This window comes from Sceloporus occidentalis, unplaced genomic scaffold (assembly GCF_023333645.1).
Source record: "Sceloporus occidentalis isolate IW3139 unplaced genomic scaffold, rSceOcc1.0.p SCAF_7, whole genome shotgun sequence".
NCBI classification, from domain to species: domain Eukaryota; kingdom Metazoa; phylum Chordata; class Lepidosauria; order Squamata; family Phrynosomatidae; genus Sceloporus; species Sceloporus occidentalis.
This window is the reverse complement of record NW_028316987.1, coordinates 37213206-37236965: the sequence shown is the minus strand read 5'-3', so window position 1 is coordinate 37236965 and position 23760 is coordinate 37213206. Positions and strand designations below refer to the sequence as shown.

The following is a 23760-nucleotide window of genomic DNA, read 5'->3' as shown; positions in this document are numbered from 1 at the left end:
CAGTCAGTAAGGCCTGAGGTTCTCCTCCCCTGCAGAGATTTCTGTACTCCTCCTGAGGTTCTCCTCCTTTCAGCTCCTTTCTGTCCTCCTCCTTCCCATCTCACTTGGCACCAATAAACTAAACTGAATCTTGGTGTTTTCTTGTGACTTCCTGACATTTCCATTGTGTCTTTATCCTCTGCAAATTCAGCCTGTGGTGCTGTGCAAACAAAGTATTTGACTGCCTTTCTGACAAGAAAATTATCTTTAGTCCTGTATACACAAGGAGGTGTATTGCTTACTTATTGAACATCAGCCTGAAGCAGAATTTCAGGCTGCTTACATGAGGGCTAAGCTCTGTGGTGGGAGCAAGGATCTACTCATAGGTACCCCTGTATGCCTGGCTCCTCTAGAGATTCTCTTATTTAATTCCAAGACATATCTGTGTTACGGGTTGTTCCCACTTAAGATTTGAAACGATTTAAAATACAACGTTTTTAATAAAATCGATTCAAAATAACACTGTTCTTATCCCGCTATCCGATTCGCTTTGTTCATCGTTCCCATCTGTTTGTTTAAATCGAAGTTTTTACCTGCAAGCGTTCCTACTTGGCATGAAATCGGTGTTTAAATAAAGCGATTCTTCTCCTCCATACCTTATTTGGAGCTGTCAATCAATAGTACATCAGAATGACGTAACGTTAATCCGGAATATTTGGAAGCGATTTATCTTTTGGCATCGTTTCCATTTCATTGACAGCCAGGGAGAATCCCTTCAGAGAGCCCAGAGATCAATGAAGGAGGAGGCTTCTGGCAAAAAGCGAAGCTCTTTCCAGAGGAACTATGGGATAGGTTTTGGAGGGCAGCATCCTTTCTCCCAAGACAGCCAGGGAAAATCCCTTCACAGAGATAATGAAGGAGGAGGCTTCTGGCAAAAAGCGAAGCTCTTTCCAGAGGAACTATGGGAGAATCCCTTCAGAGAGCCCAGAGATCAATGAAGAAGGAGGCTGCTGGAAAAGCAGGGAGGGAGCACTCTTCCCAAAGATTCTCTTTCCAGGGTTGGAGGAGAAGGCAGATTCCATTTGAGAAATGGAGGGAGAAAGGCTCTATCCCCCCCCCCCCATTGATCAGAGCCCTTCCTTGCCTGGGCAAGATCAGTGCCCAAGCGGGCAGGGAATGTCTCCTCGCGAGGAGCCATCCCTTCCCTGCCTCTCCTCCGTTAGAAATGGGCTCTCCCCACACAGAGGGGAAGTTGCAATCCACCGGGGGAAGCCTTGAGCAGCCGGGACTTCAGGTGTTTAAAGCGCTGAAGAGACTAAGCGCCTGTAAACCATAAAAATAAAAAATAAAAATAATCCTTTCTCTTATTGAAAGACCACAGCGGACAAAGGGGTGAGGGAAGCAAAAATGGCGACAGCCAGACAGATGGGGACAGAAAGGGCAACTCCCCCAAGGACAGCCCCATCGCACTCCGCTCCTCCCATTCATCTAACGCTTTCAAAGGCTGTCGTTCCTATTTAAATGCTCCGGTTCCTAAATCGAATCAATGGAAAAACGTAGGTCGGACCCTAGTGTTTTTTTAACACGTGTTAAATGAGGAAAACTCGAATCAAAATTTTATTCCGCTCTACAATTCGATTTGTAGTGGAGACGATTGTGGGTTGCTCTAGAACCGTTCTAGGTTTAAATCGGATCCTAATAGGAACGCCACTCCTTGGATTCGATTCAGAACGCGGGGTTTCACCTAGTGAGAACACCCCCTTAATCTGGCAAATCAGCATACAAAGGGATTTTGGGACTAACTGGTAGCATAAGCGTTCATATCACACTAGAGGAATCCCACTCAGAAATGGGATTTAAAGTAGATTTAAAGTAGAAAAACCCGCAAATGTGGGAGGTTTTTCACATGATGTTTTTGCAGAAATAACACAAAAATAAAGTGAACGTAAAGGGGACAAAAATGACACCTGTTTACTTTCAGGAAGTTCCAAAAGTAAAAAGGTGTCATTTTTGTCCCCTTTACATTCACTTTATTTTTGTGAACGTATTATTGCATTATTTCTACTTTGCAGGTAAACTTACCACATTTTTTCTACTTTGAAATCCTGTTTCTGAGTTAGTGTGATAAGGTCCATAGATTTGAGCCTATACTTCCTCAAATGCATCTAAGGAAGTAGGATCAAGTCTATGAAAGCTCATGCTACCAACTTCTATCTTTCAGTTAATCTCAAAAGTGCTGCAAGGCCCCTTTGCATTCTCACAATTAATATGAAGGTTTGAAGGATGGTTGTAAGTGTGCAGAACTGAACATATTTATAAACTGCTCATAATGAGAAGGGAATCTTTATGAGCCAGTTATCAATCCAGGGGAGGTTTGTAATCATGCTTTCTGCTGGCTGTGCTAGCTGTGAGATTCTGGGAGCTGTAGTCACTCTAAATACCATTTCCAAGCTCTGTTACATGCAAATGCATTCCTGACTGTGAAGCTCTGCATATTTCCAGGCAAGAGCTGGGCTCTGTGGCAGAACTGAGCCTATGTGCAAAGGCAGCTTTGCATATAAAATTCTCCCACCCAGTGTTGCAAACTTCTCAGGATGAGCAAAAAGGATGTGAATTGGTGGCATGTTATTTGGATTTAATAAAAAGTAGCCTTAGTATCTGAGGCTAAAGTACATGCCTGGTCATCCTACATACACATCATCAGAAGTACATGGTTGGGAAGGCTATATTTTTTATCTTCTGTCCCACAGAGACCATGTTTGATATAATCTTTCCTCTCTTCCTCCGAATGTTTGGAAATTTTGCCTTTTCTTACTAGAAATAAACTAAACTGGGATTCTAGGAGCATTAGTCAAAAGAAAGCAATGAGTTGACTTCGTATTTTAGGCTTTAAATGATCTGAAGATAAAAATGGCACAGCCAAGCCAATTTAAGCAATCTGTGTTTGTGTGTGCGCTTTCAAATCACCTGTTGATGTATGGCAACTCCATGAATTTCATAGGGTTTTCTTAGGCAAGGAATACTCTGAGTTTGTTTTGCCAGTTCCTTCCTCTGAAATATAGGAGTTTTTCACACAGCCTGGCTTATCTTTACAGGTTTGAATCCTCTTCTGGGATGCAACCGAATATTATCACTTGCATTTTGCTGCTGTTGCCACCTCCTGCCTAAAACTCGCCTAAAACCTGGCTACAAGCTGTGCTCAGCCGGCCAATTTGCAAAGCTGGGAAGATCCCAACTTTGCAAATCAGCCAACTGAACTCAGCTGGGAGCCAAGATTTAGGTGGGTTTTAGGCAGGAGGTGGCATCGGTAGCAAAACGTGAGTGATAATACCTGGTTACATCCTGGAGGAGGATTCAAACTGGGAAAGGTAAGCTGGATTTTTAGATGTGCGAAAAACTCCATAGTCTACAGCACCAGGTGTTTCTTGGTGGTCATCGTGTTCAAATATTATCCAGGGCTGACCCCACTTAGCTTCCAAGATTAGACAGGATCTGGTGCCTTTGGGGTATTTAGGAATCTCTAGTCAGACAATTTAATAGCCATTTGTGCCTGCTTATTGATTTGGAGACTGTAGGATGATTCATCTTGCTTTCTGACACACAATACGGAGCATCTCAGAATCCCCAAGCAGGGATCTGATTGACAAGTCATGGGAAGACAAAGGTTATCCTTCTCTTTCTTTTCAAATCAATATTACTTTTGGATTAATTTCTGAATCATAATGTTATTCTTGGTTTATACATTGAAACAAACAAATGGTGTGTATGAGAGAGAGAGAGAGAGAGAGACTCTAGGGATTGCTGTGTGCTCATGCAAACACTGACGTTGTTGGGAGAAAGCTTCTGGAATGCAAATAAATGGATGAAAACTAGCTGTGCAGCTGACAACTGATTCATGAGCCACACTCTAGAAAAAAACTACACATGCACAAAAACAGGTTTTACTGGCATGGATCTGTTCTGCTGGATGGGTAACAGGACACACTATAACCTCCTGCCTCATTTTCCCTCTTAAGCTGCAGGGCCTGAAGTACTACTGCATTTGGCACACTAATCTGTTTTCTTTGGCTGAGTACTTGCTAGAGATGACCAAAATAGTTCAATAGCAGATCAGCAGAGGAGCTATCCTCCTCATTTTAATTCAGGGACATTATGTTCAATAAAGCTCTCCCCATCATTCTTAGCACTCATGTATATTCTACTGCAAGTTAAAATGATCCAATCTCCTGTCCGGGGAGTAAGTCCCCTTTAGTCAGAAATCTGAGTCCTACTGAGCTAGACATGCCTGAAGGATTTTGTTGTTAAATGTTTTGCAAAAGCCTTAGGCACCAAGTGGATGAAGTGGAATTAGCATTCAGTTAATGACTTTTTAATAATGCCTGGAGAGAACACTTATTAGCCAAGTGTGTTTCCATCCTTCATGTTTTTTATTCTTACACCAACCTTTGGAAAATAAAAATATCCCCTTTCTGCTGGCAAATATTAATCATGATGTGAATTAATTGACTTTGTCATGTTAAATTGCATTTCCGCCCAAGTTAAATGTATCAAGAAGCTAAGATAGTCTTCTCTAGTCCCTGGTAGACCTTTGTAATTTCAAAGTTTGCCTCTTCAGACTAAAAATAAATTAATCAAGGATTCTGGGAGCTGGAATCTGAAGAAATAATTTTCCAGACTCTCTTCTGATCAACCTATTTATCTGAGAATTTCAGATGAGGCCAGTTTGTCTATGGAGATTATTGCATGAAGCTTCTCTCCCAATATAATTGTGCATTTTTAAACTACCCAAACAGCAACACTTCCTTTCACATAACTGTGTAATTGTGAATTGATAACAGGTCGGTGATGCATTTTATCACACACTGTTCCCTTCATGCACTGAGTTCAGGATTCACTCATCAGATATCCAAGATTAAACTTGCTTGCGTATGTGTGGTTTTGCTTGATGGGAAATCTAGTGAACAATTTTTTTTACTAGAGCTCCATTTTCCCCATGGAAAAAAAGCTTCTCCTTGTGAGGTAAATTAATTTTTATAATAATGATTCTTTTTTTAACTTCCCTATTTGGTTTTAATATTTTTGTGTCATTTTGCTATCTTGTTAACATTGCATGATTACAGCTTTTAAAGAAACAAAAAAAGGAGGCTTAAGAAAGGCTGCCACTTTTGAGAAACAAGCTGGATTCTTCTCTTGTCAGCACTGGAAGTAGAATGGCTATTAGATGTCCAGGGACAGGGAGAGAAGGGAGTAATGCCAACTCATATCACATGAAATTATCAGTCTCCAAATTACCCTGGGATAACCTTTTTGTACACATCCTCACTAACAGGTTAACTGCCTGACTGACAGCTATTCACAGGATTTTCTCATTCATTAACAGTTGCAGAAGAAGCATGGATTGGCTACAGGATAGCTCCTGTCCAACTATGAGGTTGTGCATTGGATCCCGCCGTTAGAGTGAACATTGCTCTGCTATCTGCTATTAAAGAACAGTGAGATAGTCTCCTTAAAATCCAGACCCAACTATTCACAACAATTATTAGTGTGATGGGGGGGGGGGGAGATTATCACACCCCTGTGCACTTACCCCTTCGTCTACCGTCTGTAAACAGTAATGGACCCATCATTGAGTATTAACAGGAGTTCCTGTTAATACCCAATGACAGGTCCCTTGTCATTATTTACTTTAAGGGTTTAAATAAATAAAGTTTGGCTACCAGTCCTGAAGAACACCAAAAGCAGGACTCAGCAAATGCAAATGAGAAACTACTCAGAGTCAGGGGCTTTCCCAGCAGACAATTATCACCAATTAGCAGACACTAATCCTCTTTTGCATATCCTCCTACCCTGAGACCCAGCCATCAACAACAGAACAATACACAGATTAACATGGGAATCACTCCTCCCATCCCAGGCTCACACAGTATATATATATATATATACCCACTCTCGTCCAAGTTAGCATTCTCTGAAGGTGGCAGCCACAGATGCAGGTGAAACATCAGGAATAAACTCTTCTAGAACATGGCCACATAGCCCGAAAAACCCACAAAAAATGATGGATGCCGGCCATGAAAGCCTTCGACTTCACATATGAATGATATACTTTACATTGATAAAATCATAAAAGTAACAAAAATGGAGAACCACTTCAGTTACCCTTATTGGCCCATGATTGTATCAGTCACAGCTCTGTCTACTTACAATAAATCAGGGTTTCTTCATGTAGTTGTCCTGCACCATATGCAATTTTTTTTACAAGAGGTCCAGATGATATAATCTTCTATTGGTCACTCGTGCATGTTTTCCCATCTTTTCTGAGCAAATAAACCTTATGAAAGGAAGGGAAGAATAACCGCTTAAAGCTTTTGATAGGGAGCTCAATTGACATTATTAATAGCTAAGCCCTTTTAAGTCCTGATGATTTTAGTGACAAATCGGTACATGTGCTTACCTCCAAACTGAAATCAGTGGGACATAGACATGTTTTATTTTGCTCTGATTGTGTTCACTATTTTTTTTAGTTCAATCATAATTATATTCTAAAGCTTTAAAGCATTACTGAAAGCAAACTCTACTCATTTCAATGGACTATGGATGCATATGTAGGGGGAAAATGCAGGCTGACACCACTTTAACTGCCTTTCCTCCATTCTACAGTATCATGGGATTTGTAGTTTTGTGATGCACCAGCACTCTTTGGCAGAGAAGGCTGAAGACCTTGTATAACTACATATTCCAGGATTCAATAAAATAGAGCAACAGCATTTAAAGTGGTGACACAAGTGGTACATTATTTCTACAGTGTATATATTAAAGTACTTACTTAGGAGTGTTATTTCCTCTCTGTGGTTTTTCTCTGCTTTGAACAACAAACATTTGTTTCTTGGTTGATTTCAAATAAAATTAGTGTTGTTTTTTTAAAAGCAATCATCTTGAAAAGCTACATGAATGTAAGACGATAGGAAAAACATTTCTTTCTGTCATCTGCATGGTTTCACTGTTTGGAATGTTGACAGTTTATTCTGTTACATTTGTTATCATCTGACACGCTTTTTTGCATTTCTTCATCAAGTACAAATTAAGATGTCTAGAAGGTTCTTCATTGATAATGGGAAGAAAAGTTCCGGCAAAAGTTTTAAAAGCAAACATTTGTACAAGGAACTATTTGAACAATAATTCAGAGTCACCCTGGAACAGAATATAACTTTCAAAGTACACAGCACAATGTACAATGAAAAGTTTTGTATTAAGTTTTAACAAGAAGTTATCGCAGATAGGGTAAACAAATTGGAGATCCAAGCAATAAAAACCTAGTTGTAAAATGTCTAGTCGGTTGACAGGCATGTAATGGCAGGTTGCTTTGTTATTGTCTGACACTATTTTTCATTAAAACATTTTCCCAATTAGCTTTGCATTTTTAAATATCAGATGCTAGTGAAATGCTATGTCAACAGCTTTGTTGACATAGCTATAATACTTGGAGATGGCTTTGCTTTGGAAAGTGTCTGTTGTGGGGACTATCAGTGTTAGTCCTAGTGAGTTAACTTTGGTAGATTGTGCTCACTCTGCTGATGCTTATTATATGTGCATTGCATTTCTATGTATCTTCCCTCAAAAAAAGGGCCCATTATGCTGACTGGAACTTACCCTCTAGAGCTGCATCCGCAGTGCAGAAACAATCCAGGTTGACACCACTTTAACTGCCATAGCTCAATGCTATAGAATTCTGGGAATTGTAGTTTTATGAGACATTTAGCCTTCTCTGTCAGAGAGCACTGGTGCTGCAAGAAACTACAATTCTCAGAATTTGATAGCATTGAGCCATAGCAGTTAAAGTGGTGTCAACCTGGATTATTTCTGCAGTGTGGATGCAGCCTAGGAAGTGTATCTAGGATTTCCGCCTTCAGGATGATGAGAATGATGATATTCATTCATTTATTTATATCCTACTCCGGAACTCAAGATGGCTTACAAGTATAAACAAAATTTAAGACATATGAAAGTAAAAATGTGTTTTAAGCAATTAAAGGCAATTTTAAAATTAAGTAAATATTTTATGTGTCATTCCGTTTCTACCATTATTAATTATGGAACAGATTCTGTCTTCATAATTTAACATTAACATTTATCAATATTCATGCCTTTGATCTCTGCCACTTTGGTATGACACTCAGTTTCATGCCTGTGCTACTGAGTATTTTTCCGCTTCCACTTTATTTCAAAAACCCTTGAGAAATCATTTCAGAATAGATATTTGAATATTAGGGGAAAAAATTATTTAAAATTATCTTTGGCTGTCAGTGTCAACCTTTGAGTATAGCCATGAGACAGAATATGATAAAACCATTCTCCAAATTGAAATGGATTAGTTCTGTTTATCATTTACCCAGGCAATAAAGTAAAGCCACAGTGAATTATTGTAAAAAGATCTCGGGGGAATACCTTGCAATTAAGAGCTTAATGAAATGTGTGATAAAATGCAATCTACACATTACAAAGAATCCCATTCTCTTATTCTCTGTCGCTTCTTTTCCTTTTTAAATGTGAAGCAGACTGCAGCAGAGCTCGGAAATGTCACTTTTTTGAACTATAACTCCCAGAATCTCCCATCCAACATGGTCACTGTCCATGCTGGCTGATGAGTCCTGAGAGTTGTAGTTCAGTGACTGGGTTTTTATTACTGCAAATAATAAACGAAAACCATTGGCATGATGAATGAGTTTCTGTGTTAATAAATCCATCACCGGTCATTAAGTTGATTAATCTTTCCATTAGTATCAGCTTTCAAATTATGTAACCTGCTAGCTTTCTTCCCTTTTATCTTTCTGGCAAGATATGTTTAAGAAGAGAACCTCAAAGATATGTCTACTAGTAACATAGAACTTTATTACATGGGGGGAAATCGGGGGGGGGGGGAGCAGGGGTTTAAATTAACATTATCCCGTGAAAATTGTGCAATCATGGTGAAGATTTTCACACACATCACAATTAAAGAAGACTTATCCCAGCAATAGCCAGGTAATAACCAGCAACAAATCATTCACGGGAGTTCCCTGCTTATTGCTGGGATAAGTCCTCTTTAATTGCGATGTTGTGTGAAAATCTTCACCATGATCACATGGTTGTTCATGGGATAATGTCTGTTTAAACCCACATTTTTCCCCATGTGATGAAGTCCATAGCTTTTTAAAAAATTTCATGTGGTTTTGCAGTGAATGAGACATCATTGTTATTCAGCCCATCATTTTCTAGAGCAGAAATTTATGATGCCTCCAAGGCCATTTGTCATTCCTCATACTCTAATGAGCTCCTAATGCCCTCCCAATATGCTACCCACTTTTTACTTGAATATTGTTTCTGCCCCCGGATGCTTCCAGATGTTTCACCTTCGTACTTGAGGAGGTCAATGTTCCTCCAGCCCCACAAACCTTAATAAAGCCAGAAGCAGTCTGGAAGCCACTTCGCTTGTGCATATCAAACCTTCAGCCATACCCTACAGCTAGCAGGAAGCAGAAGTTATTAATCCACCTTCCTGCCCATCTTTTGTTCAGTTACCAGATTGTTCAGACCCCCTTGGCATAAATGGTTTCACACCAGTAGAGCTGCTGTGAGGTTATACTCAGGAAAAGGCAAAAATAATTTTGGGGACTGCAACTTCTTCAATTCTTAGGGATTGTTGGAGTTGCAAGATTATCTTTTTGAAACTGGTTAGACTCCACTACCAAGATTTTTTTTCTAAATTATTAATATATAATTATCTGGATACATTTCAAACCGGCTTCAGGGCAGGATGTGGAGTTGAGACTACCTTGGTCGCCCTAGTTGATGATCTCTGTCTGGATATCGACAGGGGAAGTGTGACTGTTGGTGCTCTTAGACATCTTAGCAGCTTTCCATATAATAGACCACTGTATCCTTCTGGAATGCCTGAGGGAGTTAGGTATTGGGAGCACTGTGCTGCAGTGGCTCCGGTCCTACCTCTCGGGCAGATTCCAGATGGTAATACTGGGGGACAGCTGCTCTTCTAAGAGAGAGTTGACATCTGGCATCCCTCAAGATGCCATTCTGTCTCCCATGCTGTTTAACATTTACACGAAGCCGCTGGGAGAGATCATCCGGAGACATGGGGTGCCTTTGTACCAAGTCCGGAAGCTACAATTGGTTCAAAACACGGCAGCCAGATTGGTCACTGGAACACCTAGATCAGATCACATAACACCGGTGTTAAAATCCCTTCATTGGTTGCCGATTAGTTTCTGGGCGCAATACATAGTGTTGGTTATTACCTTTAAAGCCCTTCATGGCTTGGGCCCGAGTTACGTGAGGGAATGCCTCTCCCTACACAATCCGCCCCACACTCTCAGAACATCTGGAAAGAACCTATTGGAGTACTCAAAAACCAGGCTAACAACAACTTCTTACAGAACATTCACTGCCGCGGCCCCCAGATTGTGGAACAGCTTGCCGGAGGAGATCCGTCTTATCACCACCTTAGATGCCTTCAAGAAGGCACTAAAGACGGATCTCTTCTGGCGGTCCTACCCACCTGACCTTTTATAAGAGATCTTAAATACTCCGCTTCTGATCTGATTGTATGAGTGCGAATGTTAGTTGATGATCTGTTATTTTAGTGAATGAATAGTAATGTTGTTATTTTAGCAATTGTATTTTATATGAAATTGTTTTTCTGCTGTAATCCCGCCTCGATCCGCAGGGAAAGGTGGGAAATATAAATTATTATTATTATTATTATTATTATTATTATTATTATTATAAAATACAATCACTACAAACAATTATATTCTCAATTTTACCACACATAAGTTAACATACTTTCTTTGTTCTTGCAATAATAAGTGCCTTGACTTTTCAACAGTTATTATTTAAAAGTTTTATTTTCATTGAATTATATTTAAAGTATCTCTCATTTCAATCATATTTATCATACTTTTCCATACAAGATTAAGTAAACCTCTTATATCATATCTATGTTTATCTGCCTGGTCATTGCCATTTTTCTTTACAAAATCTTTGAACTGGGGACCACTCTTCATTTACCATTTCAATGTCACCTTGATTTAATAAAGTGGTTAATCGGTCCATTTCTGTCATGCCATTAAGCTTAAGTAATCACTCATCTAGCATAAGTATTTCTTGTTTTTTCCATTTCTCTGCCAACACTAGTCGAGAAGCGGTAATCATATAAAGAAGGACTCTTTCATACGCCCTTTCAGTTTGAAAATCTAATTTATCCAATATTCTATTTTTAATAGAAAAATCTCTAGCATTAATTCAAATTTTATGCCTAAAATTTCCTGGATTTTTAAAAGTATTTGTTTCCAAAACATTTTTTAAAAAATTTGGGGCACCTCCACCGTACATGGAGCCATGTTCCTACATTCTTTTGACATTTCCAACATTTATTCTGGTCTGTTTTGTAAATCTTGGCAATTTTGACTGGTGTGAGGTGCCATCTTTGCTCCATCTTTCAGTAATTTTCTCTCAAGTTTTGTGACTTTGTAAATTTTAATGTTTTCTTTCTAGCTTTTCCCTAGCAATTAAGCTCGATGTTTCTTCTGATATCAATGGACCATTTTATCATATTATCCATTATTTAGTCCTTTTCCTGCTTTAAAGAACAGAGAAGCTTATATAATGAGGCTGGCCCTTTTCCCTTGCTTTGTAATATAGTCTCAAATTCTTTGTCTTCTTCACTAAAGTTTTCTAGTTTCCAATTCATTTTATACCTCTCTTTAATTTCTGTATATAAAAACCAGTGTACTTTGGGGTTAAGTTGTTCTGATTCTTCAATTGATTTAAGTTCATAATTTCCCTTTGCAGTTCTTTTCCATAAGTCTTTGTATCTCAACCAAGTATTTAGAGCTGATCATCTTCCAAAAAATGCTTCACGTGGTGAGAGCCAAAGTGGAATTTTTCTATAAATACTCTTCTTAAACTTGTTCCAGACAGAAAGAAGAGCCCTTCTAATCACATGATGCTTAAATTCTTGGTGTACAGACACTTTATTATACCATATGTACCTGTGCCACCCAAATCGGTTGTACCAATATATTTTTCTGTCTTCTTCATTCTTTCCTTTTGTTTCTTTTGTTTTCAAAAGAACTTAAGAAGATTCATGCTCAACCAAACCAAAAACCTTTCTAGGCTCATATTCTGTTCACACTGTGGTCAATCAGATTCCCTGTTCCCAAACTGGACACCAGCACAAGAGTGGCTTTCTAGTTCTGTTTCTCCAAAAATTGGTGTTCCAAACCATGCTGCCTCTGATATTGGTCTCTGAAGATACTGCTTCTGAAACTGAACAGTAGCCACGCATGGCCATATCCTTCACGAAGGAGTCTAGTCTCTTTTGAACACCGCTTTGTTTTCTTTGAAGATTTTTTTTTTTTTACAATTTGCTACACTTTTCTTCCACTTTTATGAATGGAATAAAAAGGATTCTGCACTATACAACTATTCTTATTCCTTAAATTAGCCAGAATTCAGGAGTGAAACTATCTGTAATTTTTTTGCAAGCATCATCTGAGTATTCCTTAGGGTATAGGTGTGTATGTGTGTGATTGTCATGTTTACACAGTGAATTTTGGGGGAGAACTTGAGGGATTTGTGATGAATTTCAATGAAATGGCAGCCTTACTTTTAGAGTTGCTAAACCTCCTGTATTATTGGGAATAATGTCAGCAGAGTAATTTGTTTTTCATGCTAAAGAATAATGATCATCTGGCAGCTCAAATCTTTGGCTCATTTAGTGCATCTAAACCGTTTAAGTGCCATGAATAATCAGGATATATGTCTTTCTCTTTTTAACACTGAAAGCTAAATCAGGATGATTTGGGAAGGGAGATGTTTCCAAAATCTAGCGATAATCATAAGAAAGATTAGCAATGATACGGTTAGAGAGCTATTTAGCAGCTGTTGCTGCACTTGTTGAAGATGCTTCAACAAGTTGTTGCTGCAGTAGCCACCTGAACTGTTCTCATACATCTTATATTGAAAAGACTTTGTAAAATCCAGATTTAAAATTGAGTTCAAGCATGTTTACATGGAACGAAGTCCTGAGTTCAATATATCTGACTCCCAAATAAGTTGGCATAGGATCCCACTCTTTGCTTAACTCTCTAAGGTTGCTGCCACACTGCAGAATTAATGCAGTTTGATACTGCTTTAACTGTCATGACTCCATCCTATGGAATCCTGTTTAGAACAGATATAAAAATGATGGGAATTACAAATGAAAAAAATGACGTGGACAAAATTATTCATATAATGAGAAAAAACACTTATCTAAATATTATAAGATTCTAAACGACAGAAATTTGGAAGAGGAAACCATTAAACACTCAATGATTAAATGGGCTCAAGATATAAGCAAACCAATAGACTTGGACAACTGGTAGAGATCTTGGAGAGCTACAAAAAAATTTACATTGTGCCAAAGTCTTAAGGAAAATTACATGAAAATGCTGTTTAGGTGGTATATGACCCCCTACAAAAACCCATAAAATATATAAATCAGACAGCACAAAATGCTGGAAATGTTCAAAGCATGATGGGACTTTTTCCCATCTTTGCTGGAAATGTGAAAAGGCTATAGAACATTGGAGGAGAATCCAAAAACATATGACATAAATACTACATATGGATATTCCATTAGGCCCCTTAATTTTCATGTTGAATATGACATGTAAGTTAAATAACAGAATAGAACAAAATTATTCCTGTTTAATTCTTTATATGGTTACTATTGCAAGGATTTTGTATGCCAAGTATTGGAAGAACACCCAAACTCCAACGGAAGAAGAATGGTTAATTAAATTAAGGGAAGCTAAAAGATTACATATATTGACTGCTACTATGAGAGAGAATATGATTGATGATTGATAAGATAGAAGAGGAATGGCAATGTCTGGACCTCTTTATGGATCAGAAACTGTTATAAGATGATGTCAAAAGATGATGATTGTTAATATTATACACTTAAAGATTATAATAAATCCTGCAAAGTTAGGCGCAACAGGCAAATTGTGCTACTAATCGTTAGCCATCTTGGCTCGAGACAAAAAACAAAGAAATATTTTAAAGATGTGATGTGTTTGTATGAACAGAATAAGAAATATGTTTTATTTAAAGGTATGCTTTGTTTTAATTATCCTGAAAAACTGCAATCGAAAAATGCTGCAACCTGGTTTTTTAAAGCCATGAGACAAATTAGTATGTACTTAAAAAGTAAAAAAATATGTTACAAATCTGATTTTGCCTTTTTTTTTTTTAATTTGATGCAAAATAGCAATGTTATTAGAGTGTTGGACTGAGACTTGGGCGATTTAGGTTCAATTCCCCCACAGAGACATGGATGACCCTGGGCCACTATTGAGCTTATTGCATGGAGAAAATCCCTGACTACACCCCAACGGGATGCAGCCAGGTTGCGGGATGCAAGTGGGAATTATCACACATAATTCACCACCGATTCTGCCAAGCAAGTGCAACCCCGCTGCATCCCAGGTCACAGGTGTGCTTCGGAGGCAGTTTGTAAAAGCTGGGAGTTTTCTGCCTTAAAAAAAGCAGCCTCCAAAGTGCATCTGGGACCCAGGATGCAGCCAGGCTGCACTTGCCCAGCAAAATCGGCAGTGAATTGTGTGTGATAATTCCCACAACCCAGCTGCATCCCGTTGGGGGCCAGTCGGGGCTTTTGTCCATGCAATGAGTTCCATTGTCTCAGTCTGATCTACTTCACACAGTTGTTGTGAGGATAAAGTGCGGATAAGGAGAATTATATACAGCACTTTGAGTTCATTGGAACAAGGGTGACATATAACTGTAAATAAAACATAAGTAAGCAAATGCATTTCCCCTCAAATAAGTATTGTTCTTCCCCAAAACAATTTAAGTAGGATTTTAATGCAATAATAACAGAAAATATCCCATTCATTTCAAAGGGGGATTTAAAGTACCATATATCCAGTTAAGAAATCATAAATGCATGTGTGAGTATTGCTAAATTCACCTTTAAGTGTCTTAATAAATCCAAATGGCTATGAGAAAATGTATTTATTTTATTTCGTGCTTAGTGTATGATAAATTCATGAATTCTAAGATTAAAAATTTTTAAGCCAGCAAATATTAAGGAGAACGTGGAAGTGACAGTGGCATTGTTTGCATTCAAATTGTCCCTCTGTGTTCTGCACCAGACACCTTGTGAAGGTTCCTAGTCTGTCCCAGGAAACTGAATTTTTACACTCCTAACCCCAGAACTTTTGCTGTCATTCGTATGAGAATCAATAATCCAAATGATAAAAATAACGCTTCTCTTGGGCCTTAAATGTCCTGGGGGTACATGGCAAAAATGCCCCTCATGATATAGTCTGGCCAGTATACTTCATGTTTCAACAGCAGTGTTTCAACAACAGAAGTGTTTTGTTATTTCTTTATGGTGGACAAGCAAATTTTCACAATCTCCTTCAAAAGGGTTGCCAATGCTAAGCTCTTAGTTACTTTGATGAGTGAATGTATAGCTGTGATAATAGCTGCCTACACACTAGGTGTCTGATGATGATGGCCTTTGTCACATTCTCATCTTCCTCTGGCAACCATTCTATGTTGAAGCCTCCAGGTCCTCTGTACAGTCACCTGCACCTCCATCATCTTTGATTAAAGCATTCTTCTGCTCTTAGGTTTGATTGGTAAGGACTGATGGGAATGCTTGCTTTGTTTCCTGCGAAGTGAAGCGGCCAGAATTAAAATTCTTCAGCAGCCTGAAGATATGTCCCTTATAGCTCTCAGAACGAGGGTCAAATAGGAAGAAAAAGTGGGACTGAGCCTCTCAGTGCATTTGGATTGGGGTGACAATAATGTGATCCAGGCATTCTATTTCTTTGTGTTTGTTGTGTGTGTTGCTTCTTTGCATTATGATTAAGTGATCTTGTTTTATTGCACGCATATGATAATTTCAATCATGCTTTAGTCATATTTTTCACAAAGATGAATGCAAGGTTGTAACTGTTATGAAGAAGTGGATGAATGAGTAATCCCGCTGGTAACATGGTTTAGGATTTACTCCTGTCTTCCAGCCACTTCAGACCTCCTTCTCTAAAACCCACAAAAATGATTTACTAACAGTGAATTTGTCACTATCACTTTTCTAATCAAAAGCAATGTATCTCTTTACTGCACATGTGCACTAAGGCAAAATTTCCTTTGCTCTGGTATCGGGAAATGATCTGCCATTATTAATCTTTGTGCAAAATATTGTGCTTTTAAGACAGAGTACACAATTGCTGTGAAAACCTGGACTAGGGAGCTGCAGTGGAAGCATGTTTTTATTGGTCTCAGGCAGAGTCAAGCTATGCTGAACACTCCAAATAAGAACCATATGTAAGAAATGTTGGCGGCAACTTCAGGGAGCCATTATCACCTGTTGTTCATTGCATAGTCTCTCAGCCTACCATTAAACAGCTGTCTGCTTGAATTAGAAAGAACAATAGCCAGATTGCCTCTACTCATTCAAGCCACTTAGCCCTAATACTTCAGAGTTTCCCAACAGATTAGAATATATAATGAGCATTGAGACCTTTAGTTGGCACACTACAACTCAGGAAGGTCACTGACCTTGAATGCTACGCATAAACTCTGTCTATGCACTCTTCAAAGAAACTGGCACTTATAGTTGACCTAATATGATTGCTGTGATTTCAGAAGCTTTGCTTAAGTACCTGAACCCAACGCAAAGACAATATGTCAGTCTTCATGATGAACTGCAAATAAAATTAGAATGTGATTTCTCCTTTTGCATCCCTGCTGTCACTAGGCCTGATAATTTAGACACCACTGACTGCTCCTACAGCCAGTGTAAACAGTTGTTTTCACTGCTGTACAAATAGGTGATGTGCTCAATGTGTTTACTGAATCTCATAGGAGGAATATCTGTATATCATAGATTCACAAGAGAGCACCAAGAAAAACTGCAACGGGATTCATTGGCTTATCTTGTATATTCCACCCAGCCCCTGGCTAAATGTCTGCAGACTCTTAACACTTCCCTGAAGAATTTATCCTACTGCAGTTTTGTCTCCATTCCAAAGGCATACATCTCTCTTGTTTTGAATTTTCATAACTCATTTGACTTGATCATTCCAAGTACCTACAGTTATAAGCATTGGCTAACATTGTTGTTTCTACTGGCAGAACATAGTATCCTTTTCCTCACAGAAAATGTGGGCCATCCTTTGAAGTTCTGGACATAGATACCTGTAGTCAGTCAGCTGAAATCAATGGGACCTTTTTCCAAGTAAACATGATCTAGACTGGACTACCAGAGTCACAATGTTGACCTGTACTACATAAATGCAATTCCTGCCAAATGGAAAGGTTCTCTCAGCTTATATTAGACCTCGTGAAAGCACATAAAAGGTTATACAGCTGGCTTTACATTTAAACAATTATTCTATAGAGCTATCACAGCTTTTAGTTTAACACAGAATAGCCATTTTGAGCAATATTACATGTCACATCCCTTCTAGATCTGTACCACCAGAATGCATACTGGGGGATTATATATAAAGATGTGCTCCAAGCCTGCCAAAAACATTGTGACCAAGATCGCTGTATGTGAATTGCATACACAATGGCAACACATGCTCTGTGCCACTTCTGCAAACCTGAACTGAATGCATGCTTTCTAATTGGGCAAGAATCTCCAATTGCTTCCATAGAGGGACTTATGCATGTTTAAGACACCTAGGCCACAATCCAACATCCCCTCATGTAGTATAAATATCTGCCTGCAGAGATACACTATGCCAGTTCTACACAACCCTCATGCAGAACAGCAACATTGTGAAATACATGCCAATGACTTGGTGCCATTGTGCAATGCACAGAGTGAAACTGCAATATGCAACTCTGCTTCTACTGTTGTGAAAAGAATATGCCTGTTGAGCTATGGCAAGTGATTTGCCTTGTATATATAGTGCAACTTATATGTATGTCACTACCAGTCCGCCAGCCCTAGAAGATTTGAGTTGTTACCAATAGAAAACTAGCACATCATAACAAAGGATTTCAGGCTGGCTTTTTTGGGGGGTGGACAGGAATTTGTCCCTTATTTTATTTAACAGGAGGCAGCTTTCAAAGATGACCCATTCCAAAATCAACTGTGGAGTCTTCCTGGGCAGTTTATATCATGTGATTCATGTGAAAGTATAGCTTGGTTTCTATTTTTCATTCACATACCAGTTCAGTTGTTAAAGGCAGGTGTGTTTTAAAAAAGTGGGGGAGGCAAAGATGGTGATCTTGGTATGATGATCACTCCCACACTGTGTTTTCTGAATAAGTGACAGGACAGGTCCAAGTGACAGGACAGGCATTTTGTTGTTTGAGGCAATGGGCAAGATGTCCTCCTCCCCTCTATTCCATGTATGGAAGCCAACTGGGCTGGTGCTAGGAGAATGTTCTCTACACCATCTGAGGCAGCAGCCTGTTTTAGAGGAGGCTGGGCAGCTTGAACCACAATGTCTCACCACCAATTCGTGTCCTCACTCTGTCTAATGGTAGAGTCAAACCAATAATGTTATAAAGCTTGCAAAATGTTCCAGTGTAATTCAACTGAAATGCTATAATACAGCCAAACATTGTTGACCTTCGTATGTCACAATGACCACCAAGGCTAGAGATGGTTTAAAGGGAGGATTAGCCAGAAATAGCTAAGATGAGTCATTAGGGTGGATCTTCTTCCTATCTGCCCCTTTTCTCTCACCTGGGGTGAAATGGCTTCTGAGTGACAACTGAAGAAGAGGCAGAGCTTGGTGGAGCTGGTTTCTCAGGAGGGCTGATGGTAGATAGACCTTGTAAAAACACACGCTAATACACACACATATACACACATATACTTATATACATAGACCTTTTGCTTTGATATGCATTTGCCCTTCCTTTCATATTGCGACAATGAAATTGTTAGATAAGAGCAATCAAATTCAAGCTACAGGGAGTGGATGATGTTCGTCCTTCTGAATTAGCTTGTTGTTAGGGCTTATATATGCAGAATCAAAAGCGAGATACTCTACTTTGGTGTGGTGTAACATTTAGGAGCTTGTCGCTTTGGCCAATACGCTGGCTTACCTCTTCCAGCTTCAATTCTGAATCTGGGATACCCCTGGATGTTATCATAACTAAATCGCCACCGATCTACATGGGATGCCGCTCCCTCGCTCAGCCAGCACTTGTTGAAGTTGGGGAGCTTCCCACTTTAAAAATTGGCTAGCTGAGCGAGGCTTCGGCCCAAGATGCATCAGGGCAGCGATATCCCATGTAGATTGGTGGTGATTTAACTATGATAACCTCCAGGGGCATCCCAGATCCAGAACTGAAGCCGGAAGAGGTAAACTGGTTTATTGGCCAAAGCCATAATCTCTTTATTTAAAACAGCTTCAGCAAACATCTAATCCAGTTAAGACTTTTTTATTGCTGTGATGAGAGAATGTGAATACTATGAAAACTGAAAACAACTGCTCTCTGTTTAATAGCTCTATATTTAACTGGATTTATGAATTCAAACCAATTATCGATATAAAAGAATTATAGAATGTGTTTTTATCAGTTTTCTTTATTCTGGAATAGGTAACACAAACTTTGGAGCAAACCTGGCTTTTTGAAAGTCCCAATTAACTAGTGCCCTAGAGATTATATATAAATATTCTACATGATTCTGGGGCTGTTCATTGTCTGGACAAGTTATGTATTGGGGTTACAGCTCACAGAATCCCCAGCTATCAAAGCTACAGGCTTGACTAGTGGTTTCTGGGATCTGTAATCCAACAAAGTAATATTTCCAGAAATTGGGATTGTACTGAATCTCACAAGAAGGCCAGAGTGCATTAGAATATTACCAGAAATGTCAGGTGCAAAACACTGCCATCTTCTGCAGCAATGCAGATATGTACAGTATTGTAAGAAATCATACGACTCTGAAATCTGGGGGCCAGAAAACTTGCTACAGACTCCTCTTTTTGTATGCACATTTCTAGCTTACTCAGCTTCATCGAAATCATCTATATGAGCAAACCATGCAAGGTTATTTATTGATTTATCAGTCTAATTTTCATTCCACAAGAACTGGTCAGCCTCCCAGAGGAGCATCTCAGATCATAAAAGAGATTTGCTTTATTTCTGTCTGATTAGCCAAGATACAGCCTCATTCAGAATGCTATGCATTTGCCCTGAGGGACTTTTCACCCTGAAAATTGTATTTGTGTGTTATTCCTGGAATACCCATATGTATAGTTAGGAAATTATTTGTTCAGGAAAGTATTGATCTATTTCAAAACTTTTTTCTGCTTGGATCTTATATACAGATACTGAACTAGCAATTGGAATTAATTGAGCTAGCTGTACCTATCCGGGGATTTGGCTATGTTATTCTGCTGGCTGGATTTAATATGAGAATAGGCCTCCCACTAGCAGAGTCAGTATGAAGGTGGGGATGCAAGATGAACTACAAGTGTTACTCAACTAGTGACAAAAAAGTTAACACGTCAGGGCAGCATATCTTGGAATTAACATATAAATAGGGCCATCAGATTCTTGGGCCTAACGATCTTAGGTGTCTATATCCATATCCATTCTGTATATAAGGAGGTGCACATTTGTTCTCAGAAATAACACTAAATGCAGGGGCATCACTAGGGGTGTGTGGTGGATGTGGACCATACTGGGTGACACCTCAGATGGGGCTGACCACTTGGTGAGGGGAGGTGTCACTCACTATGCATCCCAAGATCATCCTGGCTTCCTGCCTCTGCCAGCCAGGGCATCTCTGCCATCCATCCACTGTGGCCACGTGTGGGGGGGAGGGGGTGCTGCTGCCTTACAGCAGTCCCTCCCAGGTCTGGCAGAGCTTCTGGATGTGCTGGGAAATGGAGGTGGTGGTGGTGGTGACAGAAGCTGTGCTGGCCATTGACTCCTCTCCTTCCCCAGAAAGAAAGGAGTCTGTGGCCATCATTGCTACCATCACCTCCTTTTCTTGTCCGGCCAGCAGTCCCGCCAGACTTAGAAAGACCTGCTGAGTGATAGCAGTACTTTTTCCAGGTGCCTGGCACACCATTGCCTCTCTTACACTGCCTTTCCTCCTCTGCCCTGCCCTGCTCTTTCTTCTGGGGGATAGAGTGCAGGGAAGGGCAGTGGGTAGGAATGGAGGGCAAAGTGGTCTGCTGTGGGCACCGGTGAGGGTGTGGTGCTGCTCCTGCCTGGCAGTCCCTTCTGAGTCTGTCAGGGCTGCTGGCAGGCAGGAAATGGAGGTGATTGTGGAATTGGTGGCCACAGACCTCTTTCCTTCTTGAGAAGAAGTCCATAGCCACTGCTCTTGTTGCTGCTGGCGCCACCTCCATTTCCTGGCATAGCCAGGTGCTCTGACCTGGTAGAGGCTACCATGTGGCATCAGCACCTCACCCTCAGCAGTAGCCAGAGTAGACACACTGTCTGAGGAGGTGGCTGGGATGTGTGGTAATCAACTTGGCTGAGATGGGGAGGGTAGCAAGGAAGTCAAGAGGGGGAAGTTAGCCAGTGAGCATCCCTTGTTGCTTCTTCTACAACTCCCTGCTCACCTTCTCAATCCCTACCTGACACTGCTTCCAGGGGTATTGGGTGTCAGGCCAGGTGAAGCTGCTGCAAAGGTGTGGTGGTGTCCTCCTCCTGTTCTGCACCCCTCCCTCTCATCCAAGGCCAGGGGCGATACCTGGGCCCCCCAGTCCAGGCCCCTTCCCATTCTTGTCTTTGCGGTATGGGCAGAGGGAGACAACCAAGATCAGTTCTATCTCTTTGCTGGCCAGAGCTGTGAGCTAGCTGCCTGCCGCACTGCTAAGACACCCACTCTAGTTATACTACTGAGTAAATGTAAGAGAACAAAGTGATCACCAGCCAATATCAGCTCATTGAAGTATAAATTCAGATCAGACATCAGTGACCCAGGATGATCAATGTATTACAAGCTGGATAAACATAGCAAATGAGAAAAGGTTAAGATGATCACCGCCTCATACCAGGTATTATACTACCGCTCTGCCCATGCTCTTTTTATTACTAATTAGATATTTTTAAAAAATTAATTTTTAACTGTAACATGTTAATTCTTTTTTAAGGGGGGATGTTGTTGTATTCTTGTAATATTGTGTGGGGATGTTTTAATTGTTAGCCGCTTTGATTATTTTCACAAATATATAATATTTATAAATAAATAAATAAATAAAAGTTTTATTATTTATTATTTATGATGGCATCAAGTGGAGACTCCAAAAATCAAGGGTTTTCTGAATTCATGTGAGGGTAGAACATTGAAAGATATGATTTGTGATCCAGATGTGAAGGCTGATTTTGTTATCTCTGCAGTTCAGATAATATGTCTACAGATCAAACCCTGGTTATCAACCAAAGGCAGTTGTAATGGCCTTATGAATATAAAAATAAACTTGGTTTGATGCGGATTGTAGATTAATGAGGAAATGTCTGAGAAGGCAAATGAAAGTAGTTCATGATTCCTCAGACTGAAGAGTGCTTGCATCTATGTTTGAAACGAGAGGGAATTGTAAGATTAATTGCTGAAGAGAAAGCATTTTTCCTCTAAGAGGATGGTCAGAATTAGAACAGAAGGCCAGAAACAAAAACTCTGTTGCATTCTGGTGATTACAATTCCTGCTAAAGAATGGGAAGTTTGCTACTCTGGTTTATTTAAAGATAAGATGGAGGAAACAAAATAGTCAATGATGTTGATAACTATAGCGATATTGATTTCCTGCCTAAATGGTCCCCAGTTGCCACCGAGGAAATTAAGGCACTTATTCAATAATTGAGCAGTATTAAAGCCTCAGGAGAGAATTCTCTGTCTCCTGAACTTTTAAAAGAAATTATAGCCTGGTGGGTGGCTACGTTGGTTGCTTTGTTCACATATATAAATAATACTGGCTATATACCAAATGGATGGAAACTTGGGATGATAATTCCTCTTTTTAAAAAAGGAAATAGGGATCCAAAAATATAGGCTTATTTCCTTGAATGACATCTCTACCAAGATTAATGGGCAGAATGTAATTCTGTTTTAGTAGAGGAGCAGTACAGTTTCAGAGAAGGAAAGCTGATTATAGATAAATGTTTTATCCTGTCGCATTTGGTATCAAAATATTCACCAACTCAGTGCAGGCTCTTTACTGCCTTTTCTAAGCTATGCATTTGATTCTATAAATAGAAATTTGCTATGGGCAAAATTGGCTAAAACAAATATTGACCAAAGGTTTCTTTTTCTTATAAAGGTGTTATATATGGATATTTGATTAAGAGTCAGAACTGGGATAAATCATGTATTAACTAATGAAATTTCCATTGGCAAAGGGGTCTGTCAGGACTGTATCCTTGCTCCATTTCTTTCTAACTTTTACATTAATTATTTGGTTTCTATAGTTACTGGGCAAGAGTTTCCCATGACAAAGGCATCTGATACCACAATGAACACCCTGTATCATCAAGGTGATTCTTTGATGCTAACAAAATTGAACAGGTGGATGTAAACAGGCTTCCCAAGAAATGTTTACAAGTACAGTTGGTTATCAAGATGTAATCATCCTGGTTATATATATTTACAAGGATGTTACCTAGCCATGGCTTCAGTCTGGACTTCCTGATGGGGAGCTTCAATAGTACACAAAAAAATTAGTTAGATTAAGAATTAGTGACATCAGAGCCCAATCTGATATTGCTGCTTTGTTTACCTCT

The 23760-nt window shown here is 39.5% G+C and overlaps 1 protein-coding gene across 1 annotated transcript in view; it reads left to right on the top strand.

The window, feature by feature from the left end:
- Positions 1 to 23760, top strand: part of NPSR1 (neuropeptide S receptor 1) — a 74942-nt gene that overhangs the window by 22294 nt on the left and 28888 nt on the right. The gene's annotated exons all lie outside the window — the stretch shown is intronic.